This window comes from Macrobrachium nipponense, chromosome 22 (genome assembly GCF_015104395.2).
Source record: "Macrobrachium nipponense isolate FS-2020 chromosome 22, ASM1510439v2, whole genome shotgun sequence".
In the NCBI taxonomy this organism is placed as follows: Eukaryota; Metazoa; Arthropoda; class Malacostraca; order Decapoda; family Palaemonidae; genus Macrobrachium; species Macrobrachium nipponense.
In genome coordinates, this window is record NC_087213.1 from 55,535,450 (window position 1) to 55,549,173 (window position 13,724).

At 50.4% G+C, this 13,724-nt stretch overlaps 1 protein-coding gene across 2 annotated transcripts in view; it reads left to right on the plus strand.

Annotated features, from left to right (window-relative positions):
- Positions 1–852: 852 nt before the first annotated feature.
- LOC135198693 (U4/U6 small nuclear ribonucleoprotein Prp3-like) overlaps positions 853–13,724 on the plus strand; it is a 92,169-nt gene continuing 79,297 nt past the window's right edge. Inside the window, exon 1 of one of the 2 annotated variants that reach the window (XM_064226528.1) lies at positions 853–1,146. The gene's annotated coding sequence lies outside the window, so the exon portion shown is untranslated. The remainder of the gene's footprint in view (positions 1,147–13,724) is intronic. The other variant, XM_064226527.1, reaches the window with a different exon arrangement.

Below are 13,724 nucleotides of genomic sequence, written 5' to 3' on the forward strand. Positions count from 1 at the left end.
TGGTCAAACTCTCCTCTACTTAGCTGTTACTCTTAATTCTACTACTTTGTCTCCCAGCTCCATCTTAAGATCCTGTTTTCACCTCCATTGTTTTAAGGATCGCTTTAACTTGCTGTTCAATCAATCCAACTCTTTTTCTCTTCGTCTTCTTCTTTCTTTCTTTTTTGTTGCTGTCCTAAGCTCCGAATGGCTTAGAGTGGCCCAGTGCGTGCTTTAAATCCTAATCAGCGCAGGAGCAATATTTTGAGGCTCAGTTGGAAGACAATACCGTCTGTTGTTGTTGGAGATTACGCTGGCCTTGTGCCAACACGGGCTCTTGCTCATAGAGCAGCCCGTCTGAACTATACCAACTTGCATATGCAATCAAACTTTGTATGGAACAATAAATAATTATGATAATGATAAATGCATTAAATGTTATTCTATCATAAAATATCTACGTAAATTGCTTCTCTACGTCAAATATCATCACCGGTTAAAACCTTCTATATTTACCTATAATGCATCATAGCAAAAAAAATTTTGTTTAGTGTTTACTTAATTATGGAATGAGTAAGAGGAATTAGAGAGCCCAGGGTGCCACTTCTAGGCCTATATATCTTTAAAAATCCAAGTAATCGGCCGTTTTATCACGCAATACTTCAACCATTTTTCACCATTGCTTAAATTGAATTATCAACCAAATTTTCTATATCATTTGAGAATATCTTGAGAACATTTTCAAATCTCTAATTCCTAAAATATGTCTTCGTTAGCGATAACCAAATACAATTCTTCATGTGTTGACAACTTGATATTGTACATCTCTATGACCAAAACGTTTACCGTGGACTTACCGATGTCGTAAAGCCAAAAATTGTTTTTTTAGTCACATAAAATATGAAAAATTATACCCAAAATAGAAGTTTTTAAAATATGTATAATTTATAATGAATGTGCTATCGAATACTGGCATTATTTACTGACTATTGGTAAAATTCGACCGGAATTCGCCACATCACGACCCGTATTTAGTTCGGACAAAGTAGAAGGATTATTCTCTTGTCAATTTCTCTCCAAGTTTTCGTTTAAGGCTGAAACTGAATCCAATTTACCATTGCATGCACCTTAATTTAATCGTATGACAGCTCCCCATCGTATTTAAAGGTGGGTTTCTGCGTTATTTGTGTGTCAGTCGTATTAAATATGGCATTACTTCGGTATGCTGTGGCATGGGACCGAGCTTTGGTATTAGCCTATACCTAGCTGGTAGCTAGGCTACCTACCTACCTAGTAGCTAGTACCTACCCTATTTTGTTTTACTAGGCCTATTTTATTTATTTATTCTAGGAGGAACTTACTTGGACGTAGGTTAATATGATATAGCTATGATATTTTAAATTTTAGTTATATTTTATTGGGTGTACCAGGTAGGCCTGTTAGTTTAGCCAAAACAAAAAAAGTACCCCCGGGGTAGATCTACCCTACTAGGCTAAATCCACTTTAACCTAGTTTATAACAGTATGTTACCTGGGATCCTAAAAGTTTTCATTTTCAAAAATTGGTATTTCTACAGAAGCTATCCGCGATGGCCTAGACTATGGCAATTTGACGTTTGTTCCGACACGGCATACAAACCTTCGGTCCTTTTACAATAGGAAGGTACTAGCGGCAGCTGGATAGGTCGTAAGCTTTCGAACAAGGGGTTCGGTAGTTAACTGCTTGTCCGACAGGCGCGCGCGCGCGACTGGGAGGTAAACAAATCACTTTTGCTTTCGGCCTGCTGGCGTGTGGGAACGTGTATCATCGCTCTCTGCCCCCGCCTTCAAATCGTCGTTTGCTTTCGCATGATTGTGTTTTTCTTTTTCTATGTATCTAGTGAAACTGAATTGTAAGTACAATCATTTCATTGAATTCAATTGTGAATTAAAGGATCTTGGTTCACAACGCCCTCCGATTACCCCGAGGGTGCCGGACTGAAGGGCGTAATTGCGGGAATTCAAATTCATTTTCCAGAATGATCCTCGTATTGTGTATGCTCGTGCCGAGCGGAGCGCTCGCTCCGAGCGTTATATTGGGTTGGTTGGAAATGTGTAGATGAAACATTCGTAAGTAAGTGCTTTTTCTTTTCATTTATATTTTTTTTGACCTGTATGCCCGTTGCCGAACGAATGCGCTCGGCACGGAAACTTATTCAGTATGAAAGTGGAATCGCAAGTACAGTATTCTTTTTTCATTTTCATATATTATTTTTTATTGTAGCAATACTCATTTTGGATCAGTTTCCGAGCTTGCCCGGAGATTGATCCTTCCCCCTTTTTATTTTGAATGAAGTGAAATCGCAAGTGCAGTTCTTTTTCATTTTCATTTTTTATTGAGATTGCATTGTTTGACTGGGATCAATGTTCCGCTATTCACGGGAATTGATTCCTTCCCCTTTTTATTGTATGAGTGAAATCGCAAGCGCAGTAGTCTTTTCATTTTTCATATATTTGTTGATTGCATCAATTCATTATGGATCAAGGTTTCCAGAAACCTTGATCCAAATAAAGGTAAGGAATGAAACCTTTCACCCTTGCGCTCGGTACGAGGGCGCAAATGCGGCTCGATCCGAGCCCTTATTCAATTGGGAAGTGGAATCGTTTTGCAAGATGCATTTTCATTTTGTTCCTTATTATGATTGCATCAATATTATTTGGTTCAAGTTCCGCTCAGTCAGGGAATTGATCCTTATGCCTTGTATTCGTGCCGATGGCTACGATTGCTCTAGGGCTCCTTATTTTGTTTGTTGGGTTTTTTTTTTTTCGGGGTACATGGGTACTGTGCGGGGGGGGGTGGGGAACTGAGACCCCCGCCCCCGTTTTCAGTTCCCAACAGATGGCTCTTCCCCTGTTTGGGGGGGGGAGGTTATCGGCGTTCTTCTCCTCGCCCGATCCGTCGAGCGCGCGAGGGCGCTCGGTGCCGATGTACAATTGTATTAGGGGGGTCTCACTCGTTCGGGGGGGGAGGGGGGGGGAGGGTCAAAACCCCCCGCACGATTTGGGGGGGGGATTTCCCCCCCATAACGCTACTACTATTATTTTTCCGCAGGTTTGCTACTGCCACGAGGGTGGACCTTGGTGAGGTATGGGCGTCCTTCCAATTGCAGAGCGTGCTGGGGTGGTTCCAGGGGCTGCGGTTCTATGTCTGGGGGCCTGGGCCTCTTGCGGTCACCCATGGAGTGGTGAACCACGCAACCAGGTGACGACGTCCCTCCTCACCTGGTGTACTCGCCTCACGATTATGGTAAAACAGTTCTTCTTGGGACCTTACAAGCCGCGTGGGAAAGTGTGCCGTTCGCCGTACCGAGAGGGGGGAGTTGCCGCCGCCGCCACGTCAGTGGTTGCCGCGCTGCAGCGACCACAACTTCCGCTGCCCTAAGAAACTCGCCCCTAGGGACCTGCCGCCGGTACCAGGATGTGGCTGCTGCATGCCTCCACGTTCCTGTGTTTCCGGTGCTGTCCTGCCGTACCTGCCGATTCTGGGCTGACTGTCCATGCAGTTGCTGCGCTGGCTGTCCCTTGCCGTTGCTGCGGCTGGCTGTTCCTGCCGTTTGCTGCGCTGGCTGTCCCTACCGATGATGTGCTGGCCGTGCCTGCTGTTCCTGAGATGCCCCATACCTGCTGATGTCGTCCTGTTCGTGGTGGTACTACCCCAGACTTTGGTCTGTCTGTACAGGTGCGTCCGGGCCCTGTGGCTTCGGCTACAGCAGCCCCGGCTCCGCCTGGATAGCAGATCGTTACGTCTGTCCTGAGGAAGCTGACGAAGAAGAAGAAGGTCGCCTCCCTCCCTCCTAAGAAGCTTCCTCGGGAGCTTCTCGGACCCGTCTCACCTCGGTGGGACGGGAGGGTTCCTTCCGCTGGTCCTCCTGCTCCTTCGGGAGCGGGGGCCCGTCTCTTCTTCCGCAAGGAAGAAGACTACGGGGTTACCAGAGGTACCGGCTAACACCGGTACTTCCTCGCCTGGTGTCAGTGGTTCTGCCACTGCATCAGGGTCCGTCTCGGCCTCTCGTTCGCAGGGGGATGGTACCGAGTGTACGGTCGCCTACCAGCGACCGTTGCTGCAGCCAGGAACCAGACCTCTGAGTCCGCTCAGCGTCAGGTTCACGGCACGGGGCGGAAGACTGGTGACAGCCGCTCATGCGACTCTCACCAGACCAGCTCTCACTCTCGCGGTGAAAAAAAAAAAAAAAACAGCTGGCTACCCGCGGGTGACGTACGTACGGACCGACCACGGGCTCTGAGGCTGGGAAGAGGTCCTCCCGTTCGCCGGTGCAGCCACGGCTGGAACCAGCGACGTGGACGTGCCGTGAGGACCAAAAAAGGCCACCGAGGTCTTCACTGCGGGGGGAAACGACCCAGGTGGGAGGCCTGCAGGTCGCCTGACCGTCGCTCCTTTCTCAACAGAGAGCGATCGGGAACGGCAACCAGCACCCAGCTCTTCTGTGACACTCGAGATCGGGGCCGCTGTGCTCAGGTCCAGCCGTTCTCCACAGCGAGACGGTTCGACCAGGCCTGCAGCTCGATCGTCACCGCGGGTTGACGATCGCCTGCAGCCCGCCCTCCAAAAAAAAAGCTGCTGGTCTTTTCTGCCAGCGAGCGACGAGGGGAGGGCGTCAGGTCTGGTCTCGGTCCCGTACCTTCAAACCCTCCTCGGGTTACACCGGGAGGAGCGAGGTAATTGAGGAGCTGATCCGTGTTAGGGGGTTGCGCCCCTCATGATCCCACCACGACGCCCTACGTGCCAGGCACGGTTCTTGGACCGGCCAGGACGTATGCGCAAGTGGATGGGAGACCGAGAGGGCTGTCGCTGTTCCCCCTTCTTAGGAGGAAGGTTCTCGGAATATGCTCTTGTTCGAAGGGCTTAACGGTCCCACTCTGCAGATTGCTGTGACTTCCGAGATCCAGAGGAAACTTTGCCGAGGTTACGGCGCTGATTCGTCAGCACAATGACCTCGGGGAAGGATCGCCGCTCCCACCAGCAGAGCCACGTCTCGGCTCGAGTCGTTTTTGGGGCCCGAGAGGGTAGGGAATCCAAATCGACGGTGGGTCTGCCGCGATCGGAGCTTGCCGACTGGGTTGAGCCAGGTAGTCTCTCGTCTCCGGACAAGAAGGCTCTCTCGGTTCTAGACGGTTCGAACAAGCTCCTTCACCTCCTCTACTGCGACGAGGGGCGTTTTCTACGTGGTCTTCGGACATCGTATTTATTTATATCCCTTCGGTCTCCTGAGGTTTCGACCTCGACGAGGACTGGAATGAGTCGGAGCGTATCGGCTCTCTCCTGTCAGGTCTCGATCAGCCCCAGCAGACGACGTTCACAGTGGTTTTTAAGGACGGCATTCCCCCTCACCTGCTGCCGGAAGTGGGGGGGTGCCTGGCCAGCCATTGGGACCCGGTCCATCAGCAGGCGTACGTTCCAGGGGCATCGAAGGACGTAGCATTGAGACAGGAGATCAAGACCATGCTGAGCAAGAGAACTGTAGAAATCGGTACGGATCAGTCACCGGGCTTTACAGCCGACTCTTCTGGTGGAAAAGTCTACGACAGGCTGGCGCCCAGTGATAGATCTCTCTCCCCCGAACCGGTTGGTTCGCCAGACCCGGTTCACGATGGAACGGCACGCTCATGCTCGACTCTATCAGGGAGAACGATTTCATGCTTTCAGTGGACTTGAAGGATGCGTATCTACAAATACCCATTCATCAGTCCTTCGGAAAGTACCTCCGCTTCATCCTCGACGGGACGGTTGTACCAGCTCAGGCCACGTTGCTTTCGGTCTCTCAAACCGCCCCACAGGTGTTCACGCAAGTGTTCACTGGTGTCTGCTTGGGGCCATTCGCACGGGATATGTCTGATGGGGTATCTCGACGATTGTAGTCCTGGCGAGCTACCGCTCGCAGTTGCTACAGGACAGGGATCGACTGCTCGAGTTCTGTCGCGATCTGGGGATCGTTCTGAACTTCGAAAAGTCCGATCTCGAGCACAAGCAGAGATGAAGTACCTGGGTATGCTGATCGACACGGTAGCAGATTCAGGGAGGCAGCCAACCAGTTCCTGTCTCGGCAGGAACAGGTAGCTCAGCAATGGCAAGTCGTGATCGGTACACCTGTCGTCACTCGGGAAAGCCAGTCCCTAATGGGGCGTCTTCACCTGCGGTCTCTTCAGGGAGACCAAAGGAGAGTTGGTCACAGGCGACGGATCCCCCAAGCCTTCCATGGTCACGACACAGGAGGTGAGGCAGGACCTAGCCAGGTGACTGGACGACAGGAACCCCTTAAGAGGAGTGCCTCCGCGCGCACTCCCCCCGGACATGCAGCTGCTCTCAGACGCATCGACCGAGGGATGGGCGCACACCTGGAAGAGTTGCGGACTTCAGGAGTGTGGTACGAGAACGACAAGCACCTTCACATCAATGTACTGGAACTAAAGGCAGCGTTCCTTGCTCTCCAAGAGTTCCAGGCCGACCTTGCTTGATGGGACACTCAGTGGTGTTGATGTACGACACACACGGTGGTGGCTTACGTCAACAAACAGGGGGGGTGGGGCCTAGTGTCTCTCCCGTTTGTATCAGTTGACTCGGCAGGTGGCAACGAGGGGTGGGGCCGAGGGCCTCCACTCAATAGAGCTGTCTTGGCACGGCTACATTCCAGGGAAGGACATGTAGTAGCCAGGGAACACGCTCAGCCGTCGGGATCAGGTGGATAAGGACCGAATGGTCTCTACACCAGGACGTGGCGGAAAGGCTCTTCGACCTGTGGGGGGCGACCAGTCGAGGATCTGTTCGCCATCCGGCACATCAGGAAGCTCCAGTGTTCTCTCGGCCGTTGCCGGATCCATGGGCAGCTGAGGAGGACGCTCTTCAACACCCGTGGGACAACCTCTTCGCCTAGGCCTTTCCCCCGTTCACCGATTCGCAGGTGATCAGTCGAGCACTGGTCATCCGGAAAATCTACCGGATGGATGCCTGATGGCTTCCAAATGGCCACGGCCATTTGGATAATCCGTACCTCTGGCTCTTCTCGCAAGAGAACCGTAGGAGAGGATTCTCCCATTGCCAACCTTCTCGGCCAGCCACACGTCGAGCGGTACCCGACCGAGCAGTCAGTCCCTACGTCTTCACGCTGGCTGTTATCCCCTTCCGCTTGCGAACGGAAAGCTTTTCGTAGCGCAGCGACAGAGATGAGCTGGAAACGTCCGTCCTTCCTCATTGCGGCTTTGTACATGGAGTCGGCCGTCGTTCGGTGGTTGGTGTCCGTAGACGAGCCTATCTCTTCTCAGAGCCACTCTTCAGCAGTAGCGGATTTCCTCGTTTTTTTCGTCGCCGAGGAAGCTCCTCTAAGTTCCCCACAGTCAAAGGATACAGAGCCGCCTTTCGCTCCTCCTGAAACTGACGGATTGGACATCTCGAACTCGTTCGAATCTCCTTGCTTAGTAGGCGCTTCCAAAGGTCTTTGCCAACCCAGGGAACTCTCATGACCCTCGTCTTGCTGGACCTGGCATCGGCAGAGAGTACGGAGCGTCATGCAGAATAATGATTGGATGATATGCTTCTTTGTCCCTGGGAGGAGCTACGGCGCTATCCTGAAGAGAACCGCACCCTCAAGACGCCTGAGTGTCGAACGCCTACTTCGTATAGCAACGGGGTCACCAGAAAGAAGTATCAATAACACTCTTTCGTCCTGGCTGCGTGAGTTCTTCAGGATGGCTATGAGCTGATGGTAGTGACGACATCCGTACGCCCGTCCGAGAACTCCGAGTTAAAGTATTGGTCCCTCGTTTGCGTTTCGTATAAAACTTCTCCCGTGGCGCAGGTATGGGAAGGCAGGGTTCTGGTACAACCAGACCCCCGTCAACTTCCTTATACGTCTTGGATATTGCCCATAGGTCCTTGGATCGATTTATCCTTATGACCCGTGTGGCTGCTCAACACGTCGTCTAGCTTACCCAGACCCTAGCCGCTGAACATGCATATCCTGGTGTGACTGGTATGATAGATATGATGAGCAGTTACTGGCTCTCTTTCCTATCTTTTTCTTCCCCTCTACTGTGGGTATAGGGATACGGTCATCACCTGCTGTTAAGGCAGTCCGGTGAGCTATATGAACAGAGCCCCATCCTATCCCTTTCACGTAGGGATGGGAGCAGAGATTCCCCACTTCCTTCTACAAGGGGGGAGTGGATGCCTACAAGAGTCAAAACGCATAAACTTTAACTTTGCTCCTGTACAGAACAAGTTCTTACATTGCTGTTACGAAGAGATACGCTTGCCTCTCTCTAGTACTCGTCCAGAGGTCTGCCCTTGATCCTGCGGTTCCCCCCCGATCATCGTACAGAATGCTTGGTCCATCCCTCGCTTTACACCAGGGAGGCGTTCCAAGGTTGGGCGACACAGTCTGTTCCAAAAGACTTCAATTCCACCCACCAAGAAAGTGAGTCTTCTATTGTAAGAGGACCAAGGTTTGTTGCCGGGTCGGAACAAATGACAATTTGTCCTAAAATTGCATTTTCCTAACTATACAACCTGAGTCCTTTTACCATAGCCCCACCTCATCACCCCTCACTCGCAGTTTTTTGCTTGGGCGAAAAGCAAAAGTGATTGTTTACCTCCCGCGCGGCAGCGCGCCCTGTCGACAGCAGTTAACTTACCGACCCCTTGTTCGAAAGCTTACGACCTATCCAGCTGCGCTAGTACTCTTCTATTGTAAAAGGACCCTCAGGTTTGTATAGTTATGAAAAATGCCATTTAGACAATTGTCATTTTCCTATGTTCTTTTACTTATTGAACAGAATTTTAAAGTAATATTTATTTGGACGACTGTAATTAGTAACCCCCAGGGGGCCATTACTAAACATGGCGAAATATACATTGGACGCCCCAATCCCTAGTGGATGTTGTATCCACGGTTACGTTCCTTGCAGTTCGTGTGGAACTAGGTACCTATTCTTTAGAATTACCCTGCAAGAAAGGTAACTGCGAATACGACATCCACTAGGGATCGGGGTGTCCAATGTATTTTGCCGTGTTTAGTACTGGTCCATGGGGGTTACTAATTACAGTCGTCCGAATAAATATTACTTAAAATTCTTGTTCCGTAAGGTATAAACTGCTAGAAAAACCGCAACTGCCGTGTCCTGTGCCGCCGGCAGTTTACCCTAATCTACTCCAAAATCTAGTGTTTGAAAACTTGCCGCTTTAACTGTAGGCCAGTTGTTGTGCTTAAACTAAAGGATCGATTAATTTTTATGCACAGGATATTGGTACGGCAGTCGTGTCCCCGATGCGATAGTAGATATTGTACGCGTGAGTTGGTGCATGCTTCTTTCATGACGTCCGCCTACAGTAACGTGGTACTAGTTGGGGATACGTCTTTGACGCTATTGAATCCTGCAGTACGCAGTTTTTGCTATCATGCAGCAGTTATTGTAACAACTAGTTGCTAAGAGCTAATGGTACAGCAGTAATAATAGTCCAACTGAATTGTTTCGCTGAACCATGTTCAATAAATGTCATGATAACCATACTGTCATCACCAAAGCACCAAAACATTTTGACAGTAAATGAAAATATAAAAAAATCATAATAATATTTAAACATACTTTAGATTTTGACTGTACGTATACATGAAAAATAAAACTAAACTAATCTATCTGTGTACTTCATATTTTCTTTGAATCTCCTCAAACCGTGTAATAAAACATCAGTTTGTTCATGAAACTTACCTGTCAGATATAATATAGCTGTATTTTCTGACGTCCGCAGATGTCAAAATTCCGGCACACGTAGTGGGGGCGTCGGTTGTTAGTACCATTCCCGCCGCTGGAGGCGATATCAGGAACCATTCCATTTTTCTATTCATAGAATGTTTCTTCCCGTGCGGCAAACATCTGTTTTCAGTACTCCGTCTAGGATTTTTCATTATCTGCTTAATTATTATGCTGATTGACTTTTGGTATCGACTTCTGGTTGTTGGATTGGCACGCGTTATGTGGTTTGGTTTTTGATTTTTATTGCTTTTCTGGATACATGATGTCTGCTCCAGTTCGGGAAGTTTCAGAGTGTGTGTGAGGAGTGAATGTAGGTGAGGCTTCTTAACCTTTAGTTGGCCTCACACATTTGTATGGGATTGCGGGGCATGTTTGCGTGGCTGATTGATCGTGCATGTATGTAAGGATTTGGATATTATAAATGGAGGTGTATAGACCTATCGACGTAATTGGAGGCGATGAGTTCCAGGAGGTCTTCCCCAAGGGCCTCTACGAAATGTAGATCGGTAACATTTCTCCTTCCTCTAACACCAGTAGATTTTGCCCACCTAAGCCCTGTTTTGTTTGCCTTCGGGCCCAAGTGCTTTGTCTGGAGAAGGTCCCCTTTCTCATGGTTCTAGATGTCCTATTCGTGCCTTCTCGAATCTAAGGTATTGCCCTAGAACCGGCCCTGTGAAAGTTTGTGTTAGTGCCCCTAGTTTGTGGAGGGGGCTGGTCAGATCGGCCTCCAATACTGCCTCTAGGCCTATACCTCTATCGGACTCCCAGGACTCAGGGAGTGGGTAAGTCGAAAGCCGCAAGCAGGGTTACGGGGGCTCCCCACCGATCTGGAATTCCCTTCGGCGGCCTGTTGCTAAATCCCAGGCTTGCCAATGAGCGCGCACGAGCGCTGTGTCCTGAAGACTGCTTTTCGTCCTCCGAGCGTCCTCCCGCGCATGCGTGGACGCTCGGGAGAGACTCGTGCGTCCGTTGAAAAGGCCTTTTCGCTTTGAGACGCTTCACGTCCTATGTCTCCGTCTTCGGCGAGGACGCTTTTGACGCCTTCCTCCGCAGAAGAGAGTAAGGCTTTCTACCGGGAGGATGTTCTTTTCCACGCACAGGCGTGTTCACCTGAGAGGCAGATAGCTGTAATCTACTAGAAGGAAGGAGGCGTCCCTCGTCCCTCGCCTTCTCGCAGTCTCAAGTCCTTCCCTTCTTTGCTCCTTCGTCACCTACGAAGGAATCCTGTTTACCTTCAGTACCAGTTACGTCGCTGATGAGACTCAGATACTTGCCCAGCAGCGTCGAGCCGAATGCGTAGAGGACGTTCGGCTGCCCGTCAAGAGGACGAAGCGGCCTCATTGCTTCTCTCGGCTCGCTGGCTCTCTCTCCGCCTCCGGACCGTCCAGCGTTCTCGTTTCCTGCAAGATCTTTTACTCTCTCAGGAGAGGACGCTCGTCAGACGCTACGGCGTTCGAAGCAGGACGCTTTGCGCTCTCAGCAGGTAGCGTTGAGGAAGCTCGGCGTTCTAGACAGGACGCTTTTGAGCTCTCTTCAAGAACACTGTTAAGACGCTCGCAGGACTCCTCCGGCGCGGCGAAGCAGGACGCTTCTAGTTATAGACAGGACGCCTTGAGGAGCTCCGCAGACTCTCGCCGTGTGAAGCCGGACGCTTTCGGCGAAGCAGGAGCTTTTGAGAATGCCAATCAGGACGCTCGCTTGGCTAGCAGACGTCTTTGGCGCGCTCGCAGACGCTCGCGCTTCTCTTTCGTAGAACGTTTCTGTTAAGACAGTTCACGTGCTTCTAAGGACGCTCTCTTGCGCAAATGTCCATACCTCTAAAGAATCAAGTAGGCCGCTTCCGTCCTGTATAGCGGATACTTCCAACCAACGGTAAGTCCTGTTGTTTCAGGGTTATACTGCGGGACTACTCCCGTCTCCTGATGGGCGTTCTCCAGATTCCTCTTAGGAGAGGGGAACTTAGTAAGGTCCGGGGAGATCCGTCTAAGATACAACCGGTAGCTTCAGCTGTCTCGGACTACAAGTTCTTGTTAGGCTGTTACGTTCACCTTCGGGGGAGAATTTCCGCCGACGCCCCTAGGTCTCCTCCCTCTCAACTCGTTTCCAAGACCGTAAAACCCTGAATTCGTCGAAATGAGGACATCTCTTGTCGACCAAGAGGGTGCTTTTAAGAACTTCAAGACTTTAATGTCCGGGAAGAAGGATCATGGCAAGACCATTTCGCCTATCCACCCTCTAGACTCGCCGGAAGGAGGATTTTGGGTATGAGACCAGGAGGATGTGGGAGTAAGGTCCATTCGTCCGCTTTGAGTGACTTTCTCCAGTTAGTGGACGCCCAGAGGAGTCTCTCTTTAGCGTCTGCTAAGGTGTCCTGGACTCCGTTAGAGCCTGACCACCATTCTGAAGGTGCCCTGCTTCGTACCCTTAACGTGTTTAATTCCTAGATTGGTGTCTGGGAGTTTTGACTTCAGTCTAGGGAGTCCTGATTCTCTTAGTCTGGGGAGCTGTCCATCGGTTGTCCATATGGACAAAGGCCGCATGGAATTTCGGAGAGCTATTTTCGAATTTTGGAACTGCCTTCCTGAAGAAAGAGCACTGCTGTGCAGTCTTACTGCTAATTCTGTATCTCCCTCTCATAAAGACTGAATTGCTCTTGCACCTCCTTTTCGTACCATCTCTTTCCCCCAGGCTTGGGTAAAGGTGCTTGCACAGAGTCTCAGAAAAGGCGACCCAGGACCTCTTGGTCAGTCGTCAGACGTCCAGCGGTTCCTTCCACTTCGACATTCAGCAAACCCCCTAATAAGTCAAACCCTTTCGCGGGCACCCCCCGCGGAGCATCTCCTCGGGTGAGAGGGTTTTCGAAGGAAGAGCTTCATTCAAACCCAAAAACAGCCAATTAGATCTCAGTCCTTCATACCCCATTCGGGGCCAGACTGGAATTCTTTGCGAGTGCTTGGAGGTCGGAGAGGGGGCGGATCCTTGGACCCGCAAGATAGTACAGCTGGGGTACAAGATCCCTTTCTACTTCCTTCCTCCTTTGACATACAACGCCGAGACCTCTCCTCATCCTAGTCCGGGGAGTAGAAAAGTGTTCTTTCGATCTATTAGCAGATGGTCGAAAAGAGGCGTGGAAACAAGTCTTGGACCTAGAGTCACCGGGCTTCTACAACAGATTTTCCTGGGCCGAAGCAGTCGTCAATTGGCGCCCGGTCCTGGATGTGACATGCCTATCTTTTTGTAGAAAAGATAAAGTTCAAATGGAGTAACCTCAGTCGTGCTGTGAGCATTGAGACGCTGGCGACTGATGGTGGTCCTCTAGACCTGCAGACGCGTACTTCCCGTCCCAGTCCACCCTCTTTGCGAAGGAAGTACCTGAGAATTCGTCTTGGACAACAGGGTTTGGCCGTTCAGAGCCCTGTTTCGGTCTAAGCACGGCCCCGATGGGTTTCACATTATTTAGATAATGTAGCGAAGTGCTCCATTCGTCCTGAATCAGGATTATCCCTCTACCTCGACGATTGGCGGATCAGAGCGTCGTCGCGGCGAAGTGGTCTGAAAGGACCTTCAATTTTTACCGCTAGCCCTAGCAAGCTCTGGGTCTTTTTGGTCCAACTCCGAAGGTCGCATCTGCCCGCCGACACAGTCCATCGTGTGATCTTGGGATTCGATGGATCAGTGGCTTTTTCGGGTCGTTTCCAATCCCAGGATCGTCAGCGACTGGGTTAGAGGAAGTCGCAGCCTTCCTGAGAGAGAAGCTTGTTCGGTGAGGGATGGATGAGTCTCCGGGCAACCATTTCCTCGCTAGTAAAAGTTTGTCTCGCTGGAAGACTGCACCTCAGGCCTCTTCATTTTTCCTTGCGGAAGAATGGACGTCAAAAGAGGACATGAATGCGATCTAAGGATCTCCAACGAAAGTAAAAGTACACTTAAGATGGTGGCTCG